This window comes from Micromys minutus (genome assembly GCF_963924665.1).
Source record: "Micromys minutus genome assembly, chromosome: 33".
Lineage (NCBI taxonomy): Eukaryota > Metazoa > Chordata > Mammalia > Rodentia > Muridae > Micromys > Micromys minutus.
Window position 1 is genome coordinate 13032494 of NC_137968.1, and position 17641 is coordinate 13050134.

At 37.0% G+C, this 17641-nt stretch overlaps 1 protein-coding gene across 3 annotated transcripts in view; it reads right to left on the reverse strand.

Annotated features, from left to right (window-relative positions):
- CSMD3 (CUB and Sushi multiple domains 3) overlaps positions 1-17641 on the reverse strand; it is a gene marked incomplete at both ends in the record, with an annotated part of 1162760 nt that overhangs the window by 391253 nt on the left and 753866 nt on the right. The window lies entirely within an intron of this gene.

The window sequence follows — 17641 nt, forward strand, 5'->3', positions numbered from 1 at the left end:
TATGCACAAACATATGTATATAATCAATCTTATTAATCTATCATCTACATGTCTTCTATTTATCATTTATCTAACACAATAAAGCTATTATTTACAATTTATCTACCTACCTATTTATCAATCTACACACTATCTATCTATCTATCTATCTATCTATCTATCTATCTACCTACCTACCTATCTATCTATCTCTGAAGTAAGACAATTAGGCCTATGCTGTCACAGTACTCATATGGGCCCATGTTTACCAGCTCACCACAATCTCTCGGTCTTTGCATCCTAAGGACTGAGATGATTGAACACCCATACATAGTCCAACTATGATTTAAACAAATTTAAACATGTCCATTAAGTGGCAATACTATTTTGAATGTAAAGATCCATGTAGTTAATTCTCTCTGTGATTAAAGGATGTCTTCCATAAAGAAATTAGATACTTGTAAGTCTCTGACACAGCTGCACTTCCCAGGGCACTTCTAGCTTGTCACCCTCAAGTCATGAGATAATTTTCTTTCTATACTTTCTGTGTATTCATTCTTCATCTTCATGTTGAAGTGATACTTAAATAGTCAGTTTATGGTTCCCTCTATTTATTTCCTTATATTGTAAAATTATCCATACCATGAGCCCTTTTTCTTGCAGAGTCACTCATATAGTTCAAAGCGGTGATTTGCACGAAGACGGCCATTATAGACTATATGTTAAAATTTCAAGTCCCTAATATGTAGAACTTTTTAGGAGGGATTGAGAGATGTGGCTTTGTTGTAAAGGGCACACCTTTGAGGTGTCAAAAGCCCTATTTGCAGTGATTCTTTCTCTCCTCTCTCTCTCTCCCTCTTTTCCTCTCCTACTCACCCCTCCATACCTTCCTCCACTTGCATATTTTTTGTGAATTGTGTTGTGACTCTGAACTACTTCTCCAGCACCATACCTCCTACCAGTCTTCTTACCATGATAGTCATGGACTCTAACTAAAGATCCAAAATTGTAAGCCCTAAATAAACTCTTTGTTTTATATATGTTTTAATAGTAATGATATTGTATCACAGCAATAGAAAAGTAAGTAAGAGCTTGAAGTCTCTGAGGAAAGAAATCAAAGAAGATCTCATAAGATGGAAAGAATTCCCATGTTCATGAATTGGCAAAATTAATATAGTAAAAATGGCTATCTTGCCAAAAGCAATCTACAGGTTCAATGCAATCCCCATCAATGTTCCAACTCAGTTCTTCATAGAGTTAGAAAGAGCAATTTGCAAATCTACGTGGAATAACAAAAAGCACAGGATAGCGTAAACTGCTCTTGACAATGAAAGTACTCCTGGGGAAATCACGGTCCCCAAACTCAAGCTGTATTAAAGATCAATAGTGATAAAAACTTTATGATATTGGTACAGAGACAGGCACGTAGATCAATGGAATAGAATTGAAGTCACAGAGATGAACCCATACACCTATGGTCACCTGATCTTTTACAAAGCAGCTAAACCTTCCAGTGGAAAAAATTATAGCATTTTCAACAAATGGTGATGGTTTAACTGGAGGTCAGCATGTAGAGGAGTGAAAATCGAATGATTATTATCTCCTTGTTCAGAGATCAAGTTAAAGTGGATCAACAACCTCCAGATAAAAGCAGATACATGGACACTAACAGAAAAGCAAGTGGAGAGGTGCCTCAAACACACTGGGAACTTCCTGAACAAAATATCAAGGCTTATGCTCTAAGACCAATAACTAACAAATGGAAGCGAACAAAACTACAATGCTTCTGTAAGTCACAGGACAAAACAGAAAGAAACAGATTCTGAAAAGATCTGTACTAGTACTACATCTGATTAAGAGCTAATATCCAATGTATAAAAAAAACTCAAGAAGTGAGACTTCATAAAACCGAATAACCCTAGTAAAAAAATGGAGGACAGAACTAAACAAAGAATTCTCAACTGGGGATTATGGAATGACCAAGAATCACCTAAACTAAATGTTCACCAACCTTAGTTATTAGGGAAATGCAAATCAAAACAACCCTGAGATTCCAACCAGTCACAATGACCAAGATCAAAACCTAAGGTGACAGTAGATGTTGGTGAGGATGTAGAGAAAGAGGGACATTTCTCTTTTGCTGGTGGGATTATAAACTGGTACAACCGCTCTGAAAATCAGTCTGGTGGTTCCTCAGAAAACTGAACATTAAACTACCTGAAAACCCAGCTATACCTCTCCTGGTCTTATGCTCTAGCACATAACAAAGGCACATACCCAGTATGTTTATAGCTGCCTTATTTATAATAGTTAGAAGCTGAAAAAATCCCAGATATCTTTCAACAAAGGAATGAATACAGAAAATGTGATACATTTACACAATTAAGTACTATTCAGCTGTTAAAAACAATGACTAAATAAAATTCCTAGGCAAATGGGTGAAATTAGAAAATGTCCTAAGTGTAGTACCCCAATCACAAAAGTACATACGTTATACACTCAGTTATAAGGGAATATTGTCACAAAAGCTCAGAATACCCATGATACAATTCACAGACCACCAGAAGCTCAAACGCTTGGATGCTTCAGTCCTTCTTAGAAGGGGAAACAAAATACTCACAGGAGGAAACAAATACAAAGTGTGGAGCAGAGACTGAAGAAAAGGCCTTCCAGAGACTGCCACATGTGGGAATACATCCCCACATACATTAACAAACACAGACAATATTAGTGATGCCAAGAAGCATGTGCTGACAGGAGCCAGATAAAGTTCTCCGGAGAGACTCTCCCAGTAACTGACCAATACAGAGGCAGATGCTCGCAGCCAACCACTGGACTGAGAACAGGGTCCCCAGTGGAGGAGTTAGAGAAAGGACTAAAGGAGCCAAAGTTTTTGCAACCCCATTGGAAGAACAACAATATCAACCACCAGACTCTCCCCCCCTCCAGAGCTCCCAGGGAATAATCTACCAACCAAAGAGTACACGCGGAGAGACCCATGACTCCAGCTGCACATGTAGCAGAGGATGGCATCAATTGGAGGAGAGACTTTTGGTCCTCTGCAGGCTTGAAGCCCCAGTATAGGTGAATGTCAGAAAAGGGAGGCATGAGGGAGTGGGTTGGTGTTTTGGGGAGCACCCTCATAGATGTATGGAAGTGGGGATTTGATAGGGGGTTGCTTCTGGAGGGGAAACAGTGAAAGGGGATAACATTTAAAATGTAAATAAAGAAAATATCCAATAAAAGAGAGGAAAAAAGTAAGAGAGTGTACACCACTATTAGTTCCTTCTCTACTGCTATTCCTCTCCTGCTATTTGATCTTTTGATTTTGTTTAACTGCCAAATATGTGCTTTATATTTTCAAATTACCAGACATGTATATTGATCTGTTTTACTTGTTTACATTAAATTAATACTTCTACTTAACACTATAAGTAATATTCTATTTTATTTTTTATATTTCCTTAAACTCAAGAACTCAAACCACAAAGACAGTAGTTTTGGGACCTGGAGCACAAGCATCCCATTGTGTAAAAGGATAAATAACTTGCAAAGAGGATACCTGACCAAATTTCTACATGCTGGAAAATAATCTCAAATCATTTCCTTAAAATTAGTGGTGTATGATTTTATTGGTCAGTGATATGAGTATGTATATAGTAGTGTAAATCAGAAAGACTGATAAAGTTGTTGACTTCTTTTGTTGTTTATGTCTTATTTCTACATCTAAACCACCCAGAAACCACCTGTTGGTTTTTGGCTATGTCTCCCATCCTATTTCAAATTACCATAATCTCATTCTGGGAACACCCAGCTGTAGCCCATACAAAACTCCTCCCTAACTTCTGCACTCATCAAGATTATCATCTATGCCATAGCTATGAAACCTAAGAACAAACATTCTTATGAAACACTCATTTGAGGAAGTTGCCCTTAATTTTATGCCTGTTTTCATTGTTAAGAGACATATGTAAACTATAGTCACCATCACTTACTCTGGAATTACAATCATATGCAATCCCATCTGGCTTGAGTGAAATATTTTCTAGGTGAAATTTTAAAACATGCTATTTGTATGAAAGTGTTCATTAGTCAACTGAATCCTATTCTTTAAATGATTCTAATGTTGTTTCTTAAAAGCTTTCTGAAGCAATCGTTGTCATGAGAATTATGTACCCTTAAAGTTTGGATGACATATAGTTTCACTCAGTGTTATTATATGTTACAAATATGAACCCATGCATACAACAGTCATTTAAATTTATATACTTTAAAATACAGTACTATTTTATTTAGAGAAGTCACAGACTATGTGGAGCATATTTGGCAGAAAGTTTTATTATTTCATCAATCCATGTCATTCTAGGCAAGCTTTTATGCATCCGGTCATTAAATGAAGTAATGAGTCATATAATTAGTAATTGAGCAAGGGCCAAAAATGGTTAAAATGTAAAGCACTGAGAAGTACTTTGTTTGACCCATCCATCCAAAGAATGAGGGAAAGAGATACAGGAACGGCTCTTATGCCTCCTGAAAGTCCAATGTGGAGTAGACACATCGCTCAATGTTGTCCTATGAAACTTATCAGATATATTGAAGTAGAATCCCCCTGTAATTATCATGCCAAAATCGGCAGAAGACCCAAAACCTGAGATGAGAGAGGTTTGCTTAGATGTTTCTGTCAAGAAACGTCTCTGGACTAAGGGGCTGTCTATCTATTTAGTGCTCGCATAGACCCCAGAGTACACAACACAGGCAAAAGAAAGGCTGGGTCACTCAAGAGAACAAAGACCTATAGCAGAGAGCTGTCCAGAGTTGAAAGCAGCTGAGAAGGCCGCATTAATGAACTGAATTTTTAAACCACTACCTAGCACTGATGAAAATATTAATCAGGTAGATAGACACAGAGAGAGAGAGAGAGAGAGAGAGAGTTAGAGACAGAGAGAGACACACACAGAGAGAGAAATAGAGAACTATTATTTTGTGTAGCGGTAAATGTCTTTTAAAAAATGGCAAATGGTTTCAGGTATCATGCTGCACTTCCTCTCGTTGTCTCTGCCTCCATGGCTAACCTCATGCACTAGCTGACCTGGAAGCTCTCTGCTGTGGACTCTGCACCCAGTCTCAACATCTGCCCCCTGTGGTTATCTGTTTTAGTTCCCAGTAACGCAACAAAATTAAAATTCTATAAGCTTGTAATTTACCAATCAGATTTATAGCAGTAAATTCTCACTCCACAAAGCACCCACACAATAAACTCAGAGCAAATTGATATAAACTGCCCACCAAGATAAGACAAATTGTCCTGTAATTATTCATCTTTTTTATAAGATATTCATAGATACCTGTGGCTGTTTAAAGCAATAAGGGGGTACTTCATTCTTCTCCTCCATCTTGCTTTCTTTTCTATCCTCTCCTACCTCTCCTACCAATCAAAAACTTTGTGCCCGCCTTTCTTTTTAACTGCCAAATCCTAGGTCTTCCCTTACCTTGTGTTTGCCCTCACCTACATATAGACATCAATCAACAGTTTTGAATAAGTATGGTTATAAATATTATAAATAATTTGCATATTATCACATATGAATTTGAAAATAAGTATCCTGACTGTTAAAAGGTTTCTTCACATATGTATTTTTCATAAACATGCTACATTTCTGTATACTTTTGAAAGATCAGAAACAGACAATATTTGAAATAACTAATTCTATGAAAAAATATGCTCATGTTAAAGGATATATCAGAATCACAGAAGATATTTAGTTGGTTTTTTTAAGGATGAAGTAACAGCATGTGTGTAGTTATACCGAGTAGCGTAAGTACAGTATTTTCTAAAATATCAAATAGCTTTTGTAAGACCAAGAAGAGAAGGGAGATGATGAAAGTGAGTGCATTAGAACAGTATCTAGTAGATTAAGTTACTGAAAGCAAAGTATAAAATATTGAAAGATTATATGACATGGTTGCGGCTTTTATTTGAGTAAATTATACATGTACAGGACATTTGGATCTTCTGAGATCAGCAACCTTAGCTTACACAACATATGGCAGGCTAAATTAGAATCTGACATAAGGCTATTATAGGGAAGAGATGAATGGGATAGAATATAATTCAAAAATACTTAGTGATGACACCATGCAACATAAAAATACCAAACATCAAAAATGGTCTTTAATCCTTTGGAATAGGAACAGGATAGATGCTAACTTCATTTTTAAAACAATAGACTACTCCAAAACCACAGGTGTTACATGTAAAAAGCTAATGCCCTTAAGTACCAAGTGGAGAGTTTGCTGTGTAATTATATGTCAACCAGGTACAAGTTATAATTATCTGAGAAGAGACAACCTCGAGTGAGTAAATGCCTTTTATGTTTGGGTTATAGGTAATACACCCGCAGAGCATTTTCTTCATTAGTGATCCATGGGAGAGTGCCCAGCCATGAAGTGGAAATTTCTAATTTGTTTGAAGTTTCAGTTGTGTCCTTTGATGATTTTTCTGGAAACTGTCTTATGAGAGGATATTTTTGCAGAAACAGACAAGAGAAAGGTTGTTTTCCTGAGAAGGGACACACGAGATTTTCTGGAAGCTGTCTGGAGAAAGAACATGATGTTTTTTTGCTAAAGCATGTACTTGAGAAAACGTGATGTTTGGAAAGAGTATAAATATAGTCAGTATGCAGTGGACAATACTAAATACTCTTTGTTGTTCTTCATTGGGTTTTGGTAATGCTGGTCTTTGCTAATGACGCTGTGCAGTACTGGTTCACCTCGTCTACTTTGCTGATCATTGTTTGCCGTGACTGAATGACAGAAACACTACTCCATACTTCAAGAGGTTTTTCTAGCAGCTTCTTGCTATGTCCATGGACTCAGGCTGATTGGCAGAAACTTGCAGTTTCTTTGGAATTGACCTGCCATTCCTGATTTATTTATGGTGTTTGCGAGGCCTGCCATTGCTGATTCTTGAAGAGTGTTTGTGAATGCCATGTGAACTGCACTGCTCATATCCTGACAACACAGATTGGATTTGCTCCAAAGAAATATTTTTAAATATGTCCACACCCTCTTTGCTTTATTAAACTTGCCTTTCAACTGCCTCTGGTGGGTGGGGAACAAGAAGGGATGTTAAAGCATTAGAGAAACCTATAAAAATAGGTTTTAAAATAATCTAAGCTAACAAAGTCTCGTGTGGGTGAGGTAACCTCTGGGCTGGGGATCCTGGGTTCTATAAGAACTCAGGTTGAACAAGCCTTGAAATGTAAGCCAGTAAGCAGCATTCCCACTTCCAGTTTCCTGCCCTGACTGGTTTCCATCCTGACTTTTGTCCACAATAAACAATGATAAGAAAATTTAAGCCAAATAAACCATTTTCTCTCCAATTCCCTTTTGGCCATGATATCACATTACAGTCATAGTAAACCTAACTAGAACAGAGAACATGTGAAATGTTTAAAAAGTAGAAAATAAAAAGTGGGGACCTTTCTTCATAGGAATCATGATTATCACAGGCTATGTTAAAGCTTTAATGCGGGAAGAAAGAAGAGGTGAGAAAATGGAAAAGCAGAGAAGTCGAATACATAGACCTTTGTAAAACGGTTTTATAGAAAGTAAAATTTTAGCCAATTGCCATTCTATCAAAACATTTAGAATGAACAATTAAGAGGTTTTTCTTACTCCTAAGTGTGTAAATTAAGAAACTAGTAAATTATTTAACTAGTTAAAATCATGTCCTAGCATTTATAAAACAATAAAATATCTTAGCTTTATGTCATCTAGACAAAATTCAGTTTGGATATGTTTAAAAAAGACTTCTTCCTTATTTAAGGAGTCCCCGTGCCTGCCTCTTGGACTTGGAACATTTTCTTTAGAAATCCTTTAAGACATAAATCTTCTCATAGTCAAACAAATTCTTACAGTTTTTTACAATTCAGGAATTATGCCTCTCCTCTCAAATGGTATTAATAGTCCTCTACCTAATCTCTGTGGGAGGGTAGGAAAAGACCTCATTAAATTCCAGTTATAACACAAATGCACTTCTCACACTGGTGTCTTCCTATTTACCTTCCCCAGATGTCATATACGAGTTCATAAACCTGCTCAAAAACCTTGCATCTCCTTCAGAGCAGTTTATTTGAATCTCCTCTATCACCATAATGTTGAATAGTCTTATAAAATAAAGTTATAGTACATTTACCTATTCAAATGCATTTCCCCCCTATTTTTTAGCTTAAAAATGAGAGAAATAATACAGATTTTATGATTTGATATGAATCTCAGACAGGGCCAAGTCATTGTAGAGCTTAGATTCAAATTAGAATTTTTCAATTACATGTTAGCAACTATATGTTTTTAATTTATTACATTAAATTTTCTAAGAAAAATGATTTAGACAAGGCTCACTCTCTCTTTTTTTAACAACTTTATTTTATAAAACAAAGATAAATGTAGAGATTTCAAGCATTTTTGCGTAAAATTATACAATACATTTTTGTCAGTATTTTTTTTCAGATTTTAAAATAATTTTACATAAATCTATATGAATAATCAGTACTTGATTTTTTAAAAGGTTTGATAGTACGCATCAAAAACCCAAGAGTTACAATGAGCACAAAGTACATGCAAAGCAAAATCTAACATGGAAATTGTCAAAGGTTTCTTGTTGTGTAAAGATTTTTTTGTTTTGTTTTGTTTTCTTTTCTTTATTTCTTGGACTTCATACAGTCTGTGAGTTGTTTCTGGGGCAGTGCGAGCCTCTGGGGTTAGCATCCCACTATCAGTGACTGCATATTATGTCTGTTCTTTTGTGACTGGGTTATCTCACTCAGAATGATATTCTCTAGATGCAGCCATTTTCTTAAGAATTTGGTCAAGTCATTGTTTCTGGGGGCTGAGTAGTACTCCATTGTATAAATGTACCACAATTTTTGTATCCATTCATCTTCTGAAGGGCATCTGGGTTCTTTTCAGCTTCTGTCTATTATAAATAGAGCTGCTATGAACATTGTGGTGCATATATCTTTGTTGTGTACTAAGGTGTCTCTGGGGTATATGCCCAGAAGTGGAATAGCTGGGTCTTCAGGTAGTACTATATCCAATTTTCTGAGGTATTGCCAGACTGATTTCCAGAGTGGATGTATTAGTTTGCAACCACACCAACAGTGGAGAAGTGTTCCTCTTTCTCTGCAACCTCCCCAGCATCTATTGTCATCTGAGGTTTGGATCTTGGCCAATCTGACTGGTGTGAGGTGGAATCTCAGGGTTGTTTTGATTTGCATTTCCCTGATGGCTAAGGATGTGGAGCACTTCCTCAGATATTTCTCGGCCATTCGATATTCCTCAACTGAGAACGTTTTGTTTAGTTCTGTACCCCATTTTTTAATAGTGTTATTTGATTCTCTGGTGTCTAGCATTTTGAGTTCTTTCTATACATTAGATATTAGGCCTCTATCTGATGTGGAGTTGGTAAAGATCTTTTCCCATTCTGTTGGCTGCCATTTTGTTTTCTTGACAATGTCCTTAGCATTACAGAAAGTTTGCAATCTCATTAAGTCCCATTTGTTAATCTTTGACCTTAGAGCTTAAGCCATTGGTGTTTTGTTCAGAAAATTTTCTCCTGTGCCTATGAGCTCTAAGGTTTTCCCTACTTTCTCATCTAATAGTTTCAGTGTATCTGGTTTAATGTGGAGATCTTTGATCCACTTACACTTGAGCTTTGTACAAGGAGATAAGAAAGGGTCTATTTTCATACTTTTGCATGCTGAGTGCCAGTTGGACCAGCACCATTTGTTGAATAGGCTGTCCTTTTTCCATTAAATGTTTACGGCTCCTTTGTCAAAAATCAGGTGACCATATACATGAGGGCTCATTTCTGGATCTTCTATTCTGTTCCATTGATCCACATAAGGGTCACTCTCTTGGCAGTCACTTTATGCAGACATTGACTAGTGGGATCTATGCTCAACCACTCAGTACAAAAATATTTTTAATGTATCTTGAGGCTTCTGAACACATGCTAATAACTTTACTGTATTCATTTTATTTACTTATTGATAAACAGGATTGCATCTTCCGTTTCTGATCATTTACAATCTGGTAAAACTTTAAAAAAAATTAAACATCTGTAATATTTTATCTGCCCAATGGATACACCAATTTTAACGTTTCTACAATTACTATTGTTTTAACTTATGTGTTTGTGTGATTCTGTGGGTAAATACCATGTGTAAATAGATGCTGACAGAGGAGAGAAGATAGTATCAGGAACCCTAGAGCTGGAATCTTAGGTATTTGTGAGATGCCTTATATGGGTATTGGGATAATGAGTTACACCCTCTGGAAATAACATCAAGTGTCCTTAACTATTGTCTCTCTAATTCTGAGAGAATTTATACAAGGCAGGTAGGTGTCGTCAAGTGACATATAATAAGGTCATATTTTAGCTCAGGTTAAGGTTCGGGCAATGTTCTGGAGACTGGGAAAAACAAACACAAACAAACCTCCTGAAGAAGGGGTTGCCAAAAGGCAGTTTAAAGCAGACATATAGGAGGGAGATCAGGAAGGTAGACATACTACTGGAGTGGAGAAAAGTAAATGACACTGTGCTTTCCAGTTAATGAAAAGAAAAACTTTATGTTAAGTTTTATAATGTATTTGTAGGCATTAAACGATTCAAGCATTGTAAAATTGGTGGGTACGTAGGAAACTTATTCATGCATATATTTCCAGAATACAAGCCAAGTCTTGTAAGGCATTCCGCAATTCCCAATGTTTAAAAGAAGACCCATCCTGATAATTCTGGTCATTTTGTTTCATCCTCATAAACCTCTTGAAGAAAACATAAGCAGATATGGAAAGAAATGGTTGGGTCTCTCCCTCAGAGATAATTTGAGTATATGATCTTTCTTCAGTTTCTGAACAGAAAAGGAATGCTGTGGGGAATATGTGAAAAAGATGCTCCTTGGACTTATGTTTATGAACCCTTAGTCCATGGTCTTCTTGCTGTTTGAAAAATTTGCAGAACCCTTAGGAGGTGAAACTTTGTTGGAGGGGGAAGGTCCTACTTTCTATTTCTTTTTCCTTTATTTCTGCATGCGAGTCCATCCTCTAACTCCTGATATCACTTCTTCCCTGTCACAACAAAATTTCCTGTGGGAATATCAATCCAGAATGGATGCTTTCACTCTTAATATGGTTTTCTCAAAATGTTTCACCACAAATACAGAAAAGTCAGTATTACAGGGAAAAACTTGGATATATTAGTAAGATACAGCTTATTACCTATACTAATGTGAGCAACACGCATATAAGTAATAACAGAGTGACCTAGTTCATTCCTACAATTTAATTTTGCTAAGAAATAAAATTTGCTATTAAAAATTGCATTCAGGAATTGGTTCATTTATTTAGTGTTACTAAAAAGTAACACACTCAAAATACCTAGCATACTTAAAGACCCATAAAGAACTTGTGACCTCATGAAATTTGAAAGCGTCTGTAAGGCAAAGGACATAGTCAATAAGACAAATCAGCAACCTACAGATTGGAAAAAATCTCCACTAACCCCACATCCAATAGAGGGCTAACATACAAACTATATAAAGAACTCAAAAAGTTAACCATCAAAAAACCAAACAACCCAATCACAAAATGGGGTATAGAGCTAAACAGAGAATTCACAACAGGAATCTCAAATGACTGTGAAGAACTTGAAGAAAAGTTCAAGGTCCTTAGTGATCAAAGAAATGCAAATCAAATCGACCCTGACATTCCACCTTAAATCAATCAGAATGACTACGATTCAAACCTCAGGTGACAGCACATGCTGGCAAGGATGTGGAGAAAGAGGAACACTCCTCCATTGCTAGTGAGATCGCAAACCGGTAGAACCATTCTGGAAAGAAATCTGGAAGTTCCTCAGAAAATTGAATATATCTACTTAAAAATCCAGCTATACCACTCATGGGCGTATACCCAAAAGATATCATACTGTACAACAAAGACATATACTCCACCATGCTCATAGCAGCCTTATTTGAAATAGCTAGAAGCTGGGAACAACCCAGATGTTCCACAACAGAAGAATGGATACGAAAAATGTGGCTCATTTACACAATGGAACACTACTCAGCTATTAAGAATGAAGACATCCTAAATTTTGCAGGCAAATAGGTGGAACTAGCAAATATCATCCTGAGTGAGGTAACTTGGACCTAAAAGTACATGTATGGTATACACTCACTAATACATGAATAGTCACCAAAAAAATTACAGAACACCCAGGATAACATTCACAGATCTAAGGAAGGTTAACAAACTGAAGATCCCAAATAAGGATGCCTCAACCTCACTCAAGAGGGAGAAGAAAGCAATCACAGGGTAGGAGAGAAAGAAACTTGGATAGGAAAGTGAACAGGATGGGGGAGAGCAGGACAAGATCAGGTATTGGGTGGGTGGGTAGGGGAACGGGACTGAAGCCCTGATGGCCACCAGAAAGAATGGAAACAGGGAACGTCAGGATCTAAAAGTTTGGTGTACCCTCCAAAACGTACCTGAGACCTGGGAGGTAGGAGACTCTCAGTACTCAAAGGAGGGACCTTAGATGAAATGCTTCAGAGAGGAAACTTTTAGAGCCTATCTCCAGCAGAAAGACAGGGCAACAAGTATGGGATGGGGTTGCCATCCTACAGTCAAAAACTCTGACCCATAATTGTTCCTGCCTGAAAGAACTGCAGAAACAAAAATGGAGAAGAGCCTGATGTAAGAAAGGTCTAGTGACAGGTTCAAAATGGGATTCATCTCAGAGGAAGGCCTCAAGTTTTAACACTATTACTGAGGCTATGGTATTCTCTCCAAAAGGGATCTATCATGACTGCCCTCTGAAAGACCCAACAAGCAGGTGCAAAGGTCAGATACAGATATTTACATCCAACCAATAGATAAATCTGCTGAACTCTGTGGCTGAATTAGGGAAAAGCCTGAAGATGCTGGGGAGGAAGGCAGCCCTGTAAATGGGCCAGTAGTCTCAACTAACCTGGATCCCTAAGAATTCTCAGGTACTGGGCCTCCAATTTGGCAGCATATACCAGCTGATATTATATTCCCAAAATATATACAGTAGAGGACTGCCAGGTCTGGACTCAAAGACAATGCACTTAACCCTTAAGAGACTGGAGACTCCAGGGAGTGGGGTGGGAGCTAGGGGGTGGAGACATTCTCCTGGAGACTAGGGATGGGATAGGAGGAGGTATGAGATATAGAACAGTCAGAAGATGAATTGAGAGGATGATAAATCTGGACTGTAAATAAAATTAAATGAAAAATTAAAAAAATATACTCTTTCAATAGAATTAAGATAAAAATTCTCTTTAATAATAGTTCTAAGGAAGTTAAAAGTTTCACAGCAGGACGTAAGGTCAGCGAGTTATACTTAGTTATTCACAAGAGAATAGAAAGCTGAGAATTGATATTAGGTTTAGCAACAGTTAATTTAGAAAGCAGGCAATCTAGCTACTGGGCAGAGAGCTGACCCTTCTATGGAGAGAATCTGATAAACACAACATTTCAGATCACAACACATTGCTGCTTCTTTCTGCTTTTCTTTAATTTGCTTTGTGTTTGTGGCTCTTGTATATGATCACTTCTCTATCTAACCTATGAACATTGGATGGTGACTCAGTAAAATTAAGGCACATTCAAATTTTAAATGATCACTAAAAAGATGAAGCCATATTTATAAAAATAAAAGAGTTTGAATGCTTCAGAAATTTGAGCCTTGATTCACAGCTTCAACTCTCATATTCCTTTTATTTCTTTTTTCAAATTTAGCCTAGGAAAGAGGAGAAGTTAAGCTGTGTCAATGGCTTTTATTTGTTTCTTTATTGCAGACCACCAGATGAAACCCAGCATTATATAAATGTGAAAAAAAGAGTTCATCTTTAAAAAAAATGTGCATGTTTGAGCCCACATTGTATTAGAATTACAAATCAGTTCTGATATATGCATAGAGTTGTTACTCTAATTGGTTCTTCAAAAAGAACCCTTTTTTCAGAGAATGTGATATCTGCACAGAAGGGCTCCCTTCCCTCTGTGGCTAATTGAGATTCAAGAGAAAGCCCCTTATCTTCAATAAGGAAGTTCATCAGGCATGCAAGTACTGCCCTGCCTCCAAAGAGTTCTCCAGGGACTCCAGTTCTATCCTATTCATTCTAAAAATTTTCTCAGATATCTCACTAGGAGGAAACATAAACCAGAACAATTCAGGGAGATCTATTCTGCGGGCAAGGATGTTTTTGCTTGAGTAAGCATTTTATGGAGTATTCTGAAATCATCAGAGTAGACAGAAAGCACGAGTTCATTCATGTTTTTTTTTTTTTCAGACTTCTACTTTGAATATGCACTGTCAAGTGCCCCTCTTCCTAAAAACAAACATCTTGGGAATATATCTAAACTTCTACATTTCACTTTTAAGGCCTTTGCTTACCATAACCCAGTCATCCAGAATAACTCTCTGGGTAAATGAGTGCAGTACACTGTGGGAGAAAGGCTCCACTTTCTGTTCTCTGTCCCTGTCTTTCAATAAAAGAAAGGCAACATTTCTCACATTATATTCCTTGCCTTTTGGGGATGGAGGAAGAGTCAAGATTAGTATGAAGGAGGCAGTGCTCCCAGAGTTTCCAATTGGTGGTGATAGTAGCGGTAACAAGTATTGGGAATGTTTCCAGTCACATTAATAAAATCAATGAGCCTTTTTGAAAGTCATAGATTCGAGAAATGGGTCCTTTAGTGCCTGATTCATCAATAAACTCAACCATTGACATGTATTGATCTGTTCTTGGCTTTTTTGATAAATCTATGATCTCTTCTTCTATTTCATTTGTTATGAAGTTAATTCCTTTCTTCAGTTGAGGGATATCTGGATTGTTTTTAATTTCCTGAGATTACAAATAAAGCTACTATGAACATAGTTGAGCCAGTGTTCTTGAGGAAGGTAGAATATCTTTAGGAGTGCTACACCTGTGTCTTGAGGCAGAACTATTCCCAATTTTATGAGAAATTGCCAAATTGGTTTAAAGACTGTACAAGTTTGTATTTCCACTAGCAATGGAAAAATGCTCCCTTTACTTCACATCCTTGCTAGCATGTGCTGTCCCTGGAGATTTTTATATTAGCCATTCTGATGAATGTAGGGTGTAATCTGAGAGTTGGTTGGATTTGCATTTCCCTAGTGACTCAGGAATAGGGAATATTAATTCATAATATGCCCTGGGTAATATTGGTTGATGGTTGTAGGTAGGGTACAACTCACTGTGAGTTACACTGTAGCTGAAGAGATGGGTATAAATGATTTCAGAAACTAATCTGATCAAGCAGATGAGAGAAAATAACTAAGCAGAACTCACCAATGGTCTCTGCTTCAATTTCAGTCACCATGTTACTGCCTTGAGTGTCTTCCCTGACTTACTTTGCCAATACATATGAAACACTAAACTGAAATAAACCCTTGTCTCCACATGTTGCTTTTGGTCATGTATTCAATAAGAGCAAGAAAAGCCAAACCAAGGCACTGATTAAAAATCAAATTGTCTTTTTGATTTTTTCATATTCTCTGAATGTGGTGTCAATGATTTTTAGCGTGGCATGAAAATGTTTGTTATTTTTTCTAATATTTAAAACTACATGTACTTTCTAAAGGACATTATAGAAAGAACCCTAAAATAGAAGTGAGAGTTTGAGAACAGGGAAGAATAGAATGTCTAGCTGAATTTCTAATGCTAGGAGATTGCATGTCAACGTCGTTTTCTAACTTCTCAAAAACGAGTACTATCAGAACCATTTGAGCAAGTCATCTGGAAGAAATGGTCCTTAGGTACATTCAAAGGAGTGACAACTTGTAGAATACTTTTTCAAGGAAAAAGAGAGTAGTCATGATGCCTAATTCCCCAGAACCTTTCCTGTTATCTCAATGTGTTCCACAGCAGACTGGTCATTATGGAAGTCTATCCAGTTGAAGTATTTGAGGAATCCCTAGTTCAGATCATTCTGTTTTTTTTTTTTTTTTTTTTTTTGAGTGAGCATTTGTTTTCTTCTAGTGTTCAGTCATAGTGTTTTCAGTTTTCATAATTATCACTCCTGTTTAGTTTGATGCTTTTGTTAATTAGAAAAAATTATTTGTTACCATATCTGCCCCTATCAAAGTAACCTGTCTCACGCTGTGCAGAATCCATTTCTATTATTTCCCTAATCTGGTAAATATCTAAACTTAAGTTTTCTATGCCCATGGGGTATATTAATTTTGTTTGTGACAAATGTATATTAAAGTTGCCATTTAGTGGTAGTTGGCTCCACTACCTTAGTGAGTAGAATTCTGTGAAACCTTGAGAATCAGTTCTCTAGTACCATTAAAACAGGAAAGTGATGGATGTTTGAAATTAATCAGGATGGGGAACAAAGGGGTGGCACTGTCGCTATCACTGTGGTAAGTACATGCCCGGGGAACTAGGGCCAGTTTACTAAAAGCCACAGCCTCCATCCCTAAGTCAAAACTGTCTCCAAATGGTTCATATTAAATGGAAAGTGAAACAAAATGAGATACAGGACACTGTATAAGAACCAAGGTTCGGTGATGGTGATAGATCATGAGAGGTGGAACCATAAACAAAAGTGTCTTCATAGAAAGGGAGGAAGGTATCATTTATTCTGACAGAATGGCTAGGATGCGGGAGTTTCCCACATCCCACAATAAAGACAAAATCTCCTAGATCATTTCTTATTATTTTCCTTCTACCTAGCAGTGATGCTCCCCAAATATAATATAATAAATAAAATAAAATGAAATGAAAATAAATCCCAGTGGTTACATCATATGGTGTTCTGTAGGGCGCTTAAGGAATTCCAGAGTTGGGAGCTCAAGGATAGTACTGTGTACATAACTTGCAACAGTAGAAAGAAAATTCAGTATGTGTTAGTCCTTTTCAAAAAAAAATTAAGACAAAGCAGAGTTGTATCCATGGCTGAAGAGACCTAAAGTCACACAGTCAGATGAAGAGTTAAGTTTAAGTTAAATTCAACTGTGCCTGACTCTTTTCTTCCATTGCCAAAGTTCCTAGTAGTTAGGCTGATAGAGAGGGTATTGGAATGAATGAGGCAGTTGTTCCTGGCAATGATCTCAGAAGCTCTTGGAAAAAGTCCTGACCAGGAAAAGAAAACAAAAGATTTCTATTGTAAAAGGAAAGAAGGAAGATTTCTTGATATTAGTGAGAAAACTTCACATCAAAGGTCTGAATGTAGTGATAAAATTAGCAGACACTCAGCACAGGGCATATGTGGTAGATCATCTTATCTGGTATCAATGGGAGTGGAAGTCCTTGGTCCTGTGAGGGCTTGATGCCCCTGCATAGGAAAATGCTAGGGCAGTGTGTCAGGAGTGGGTGGGTTGTTGGGGGAGCATCCTCACAGAAGCAGGGGGAAGAAGGGTTGGATAGGGGGGTCTTGGGAGTGGAATCAGGGAAAAGGGATAACATTTGAAATGTAAATAAAAAATAGCCAATAAAATTGTAAAAATCAAATTTACAATTAAAAAAAAAATAACAAAATTTCAAACTATCAGCTATCCCATGAGCGAAATGGACAGGAACAGTGTTTACAGGCATTGTTTTCCAAG